A 5144-nucleotide genomic window follows, 5' to 3' on the forward strand; every position below is an offset into this window, starting at 1 on the left:
AGACAGACAAGAGAGCAAGCGAGCGAGCCAGATATGAGAGCAAGCTAGCAAGCCAGATATGAGAGCGAGCCAGATAAGAGAGCGAGCCAGACAAGAGAGCAAGCGAGCGAGCCAAATATGAGAGCAAGCGAGCCAGCTAGATGTGAGAGCGAGCGAGCCAGATATGTGAGCGAGCCAGATAAGAGAGCGAGCCAGACAAGAGAGCAAGCGAGCGAGCCAGATATGAGAGCAAGCGAGCGAGCCAGATATGAGAGCGAGCGAGCCAGATAAGAGAGCAAGCCAGACAAAAGAGCAAGCGTGCAAGCCAGATATGCTAGCGAGCAAGCCAGATAAGAGAGCGAGCCAGACAGGAGAGCAAGCGAGCGAGCCAGATATGAGAGCAAGCGAACCAGCCAGATATGAGAGCGAGCGAGCCAGATATGCGAGCGAGCCAGATAAGAGAGCGAGCCAGACAAGAGAGCAAGCGAGCGAGCCAGATATGAGAACAAGCGAGCGAGCCAGATATGAGAGCAAGCGAGCAAGCCAGATATGAGAGCAAGCGAGCAAGCCAGATATGAGAGCGAGCGAGCCAGACATGAGAGCGAGCGAGCCAGATATGCGAGCGAGCGAGCCAGATAAGAGAGCGAGCCAGACAAGAGAGCAAGCGAGCGAGCCAGATGTGAGAGCATGGGAGCCAGATATGCGTGCGAGCGATAAAAGAGAGCGAGCCAGACAAGAGAGCAAGCGAGCGAGCCAGATATGAGAGCAAGCAAACCAGCCAGATATGAGAGCGAGCGAGCCAGATATGAGAGCGAGCAAGACAAGAGAGCAAGCGAGCTAGCCAGATTTGAGAGCAGCGAGCCAGATAAGAGAGCGAGCCAGACAAGAGAGCAAGTGAGCGAGCCAGATATGAGAAAAAGTGAGCGAGCCAGATATGAGAGCAAGCGAGCGAGCCAGATATGAGAGCAAGCCAGATATGAGAGCAAGCGAGCGAGCCAGATTTGAGAGCGAGCGAGCTAGATATGCGAGCGAGCCAGATAAGAGAGTGAGCCAGACAAGAGAGCAAGCGAGCGAGCCAGATATGAGAGTAAGCGAGCGAGCCAGATATGAGAGCAAGCGAGCAAGCCAGATATGAGAGCGAAGCGAGCCAGACATGAGAGCGAGCGAGCCAGATATGCGAGCGAGCCAGATAAGAGAGCGAACCAGACAAGAGAGCAAGCGAGCGAGCCAGATGTGAGAGCAAGCTAGCCAGATATGCGAGCGAGCCATAAAAGAGAGCGAGACAGACAAGAGAGCAAGCGAGCGAGCCAGATATGAGAGCGAGCTAGCAAGGCAGATATAAGAGCGAGCCAGATAAGAGAGCGAGCCAGACAAGAGAGCAAGCGAGCCAGATATGAGAGCAAGCGAGCCAGCTAGATGTGAGAGCGAGCGAGCCAGGTATGCGAGCGAGCCAGATAAGAGAGCGAGCCAGACAAGAGAGCAAGCGAGAAAGCCAGATATGAGAGAGAGCCAGACATGAGAGCAAGCGAGCGAGCCAGATATGAGAGCGAGCGAGCCAGATAAGAGAGCAAGCCAGACAAGAGAGCAAGCGTGCGAGCCAGATATGCTAGCGAGCAAGCCAGTTAAGAGAGCGAGCCAGACAAGAAAGCAAGCGAGCGAGCCAGATATGAGAGCAAGCGAGCCAGCCAGATATGAGAGAGAGCGAGCCAGATAAGAGAGCGAGCAAGGCAAGAGAGCAAGCGAGCTAGCCAGATATGAGAGCAAGCGAGCGAGCCAGATTTGAGAGCGAGCAAGCCAGATATGCGAGCGAGCCAGATAAGAGAGCGAGCCAGACAAGAGAGCAAGCGAGCGAGCCAGATATGAGAGCAAGCGAGCGAGCCGAATATGAGAGCAAGCGAGCAAGCCAGATATGAGACTGAGCGAGCAAGCCAGATATGAGAGCAAGCGAGCGAGCCAGATATGCAAACGAGCCATAAAAGAGAGTGAGACAGACAAGAAAGCAAGCGAGCGAGCCAGATATAAGAGCAAGCGAGCCAGCCAGACATGAGAGCAAGCGAGCCAGCCAGATGTGAGAGCGAGCGAGCCAGATAAGAGATCGAGCAAGACAAGAGAGCAAGCGAGCTAGCCAGATATGAGAGCAAGCGAGCGAGCCAGATTTGAAAGCGAGCGAGCCAGATATGCGAGCGAGCCAGATAAGAGAGCGAGCCAGACAAGAGAGCAAGCGAGCGAGCCAGACAAGAGAGCAAGCGAGCGAGTCAGATATGAGAAAAAGCGAGCGAGCCAGATATGAGAGCAAGCGAGCGAGCCAGATATGAGAGCAAGCGAGCAAGCCAGATATGAGAGCGAGCGAGCCAGACATGAGACGGAGCGAGTAAGATATGAGAGCGAGCGAACCAGATATGCGAGCGAGCCATAAAAGAGAGCGAGACAGACAAGAGAGCAAGCGAGCGAGCCAGATATGAGAGCAAGCTAGCAAGCCAGTTATGAGAGCGAGCCAGATAAGAGAGCGAGCCAGACAAGAGAGCAAGCGAGCGAGCCAAATATGAGAGCAAGCGAGCCAGCTAGATGTGAGAGCGAGCGAGCCAGATATGTGAGCGAGCCAGATAAGAGAGCGAGCCAGACAAGAAAGCAAGCGAGCGAGCCAGATATGAGAGCAAGCGAGCGAGCCAGATATGAGAGCGAGCAAGCCAGATAAGAGAGCAAGCCAGACAAAAGAGCAAGCGTGCAAGCCAGATATGCTAGCGAGCAAGCCAGATAAGAGAGCGAGCCAGACAGGAGAGCAAGCGAGCGAGCCAGATATGAGAGCAAGCGAACCAGCCAGATATGAGAGCGAGCGAGCCAGATATGCGAGCGAGCCAGATAAGAGAGCGAGCCAGACAAGAGAGCAAGCGAGCGAGCCAGATATGAGAACAAGCGAGCGAGCCAGATATGAGAGCAAGCGAGCATGCCAGATATGAGAGCAAGCGAGCAAGCCAGATATGAGAGCGAGCGAGCCAGACATGAGAGCGAGCGAGCCAGATATGCGAGCGAGCGAGCCAGATAAGAGAGCGAGCCAGACAAGAGAGCAAGCGAGCGAGCCAGATGTGAGAGCAAGGGAGCCAGATATGCGTGCGAGTGATAAAAGAGAGCGAGACAGACAAGAGAGCAAGCGAGCGAGCCAGATATGAGAGCGAGCTAGCAAGGCAGATATAAGAGCGAGCCAGATAAGAAAGCGAGCCAGACAAGAGAGCAAGCGAGCCAGATATGAGAGCAAGGGAGACAGCTAGATGTGAGAGCGTGCGAGCCAGGTATGAGAGCGAGCCAGATAAGAGAGCGAGCCAGACAAGAGAGCAAGCGAGAAAGCCAGATATGAGAGCGAGCGAGCAAGACATGAGAGCAAGCGAGCGAGCCAGATATGAGAGCGATCGAGCCAGATAAGAGAGCAAGCGTGCGAGCCAGATATGCTAGCGAGCAAGCCAGATAAGAGAGCGAGCCAGACAAAAGAGCAAGCGAGCGAGCCAGATATGAGAGCAAGCGAGCGAGCCAGATGTGAGAGCGAGACAGATAAGAGAGCAAGCCAGACAAGAGAGCAAGCGAGCGAGCCAGATATGAGAGTAAGCGAGCGAGCCAGATATGAGAGCAAGCGAGCAAGCCAGATATGAGAGCGAGCGAGCCAGACATGAGAGCGAGCGAGCCAGATATGCGAGCGAGCGAGCCAGATAAGAGAGCGAGCCAGTCAAGAGAGCAAGCGAGCGAGCCAGATGTGAGAGCAAGCTAGCCAGATATGCGAGCGAGCCATAAAAGAGAGCGAGACAGACAAGAGAGCAAGCGAGCGAGCCAGATATGAGAGCGAGCTAGCAAGGCAGATATAAGAGCGAGCCCGATAACAGAGCGAGCCAGACAGGAGAGCAAGCGAGCCAGATATGAGAGCGAGCCAGATAAGAGAGCGACCCAGACAAGAGAGCAAGCGAGCGAGCCGGATATGAGAGCAAGCGAGCGAGCCAGATATGAGAGCGATCGAGCCAGATAAGAGAGCAAGCGAGCGAGCCAGATATGAGAGCAAGCGAGCGAGCCAGACATGAGAGCAAGCGAGCGAGCCAGATATGAGAGCGATCGAGCCAGATAAGAGAGCAAGCGTGCGAGCCAGATATGCTAGCGAGCAAGCCAGATAAGAGAGCGAGCCAGACAAGAGAGCAAGTGAGCGAGCCAGATATGAGAGCAAGCGAGCGAGCCAGATGTGAGAGCGAGACAGATAAGAGAGCAAGCCAGACAAGAGAGCAAGCGTGCGAGCCAGATATGCTAGCGAGCAAGCCAGATAAGAGAGCGAGCCAGACAAGAGAGCAAGCGAGCGAGCCAGATATGAGAGCAATCGAACCAGCCAGATATGAGAACGAGCGAGCCAGATATGAGAGCGAGCAAGACAAGAGAGAAAGCGAGCTAGCCAAATATGAGAGTAAGCGAGCGAGCCAGATATTAGAGCAAGCGAGCGAGCCAGATATGAGAGCAAGCGAGCAAGCCAGATATGAGAGCAAGCGAGCAAGCCAGATTTGAGAGCGAGCGAGCCAGATATGCGAGCGAGCCAGAGAAGAGAGCGAGCCAGACAAGAGAGCAAGCGAGCGAGCCAGATATGAGAAAAAGCGAGCGAGCCAGATATGAGAGCAAGCGAGCGAGCCAGATATGAGAGCAAGCGAGCAAGCCAGATATGAGAGCAAGCGAGCAAGCCAGATTTGAGAGCGAGCGAGCCAGATATGCGAGCGAGCCAGATAAGAGAGTGAGCCAGACAAGAGAGCAAGCGAGCGAGCCAGATATGAGAGTAAGCGAGCGAGCCAGATATGAGAGCAAGCGAGCAAGCCAGATATGAGAGCGAAGCGAGCCAGACATGAGAGCGAGCGAGCCAGATATGCGAGCGAGCGAGCCAGATAAGAGAGCGAGCAAGCGAGCGAGCCAGATGTGAGAGCAAGCTAGCCAGATATGCGAGCGAGCCATAAAAGAGAGCGAGACAGACAAGAGAGCAAGCGAGCGAGCCAGATATGAGAGCGAGCTAGCAAGGCAGATATAAGAGCGAGCCAGATAAGAGAGCAAGCCAGACAAGAGAGCAAGCGAGCCAGATATGAGAGCAAGCGAGCCAGCTAGATGTGAGAGCGAGCGAGCCAGGTATGCGAGCGAGCCAGATAAGAGAGCGAGCC

This window comes from Hyla sarda, unplaced genomic scaffold (assembly GCF_029499605.1).
Source record: "Hyla sarda isolate aHylSar1 unplaced genomic scaffold, aHylSar1.hap1 scaffold_74, whole genome shotgun sequence".
Lineage (NCBI taxonomy): Eukaryota > Metazoa > Chordata > Amphibia > Anura > Hylidae > Hyla > Hyla sarda.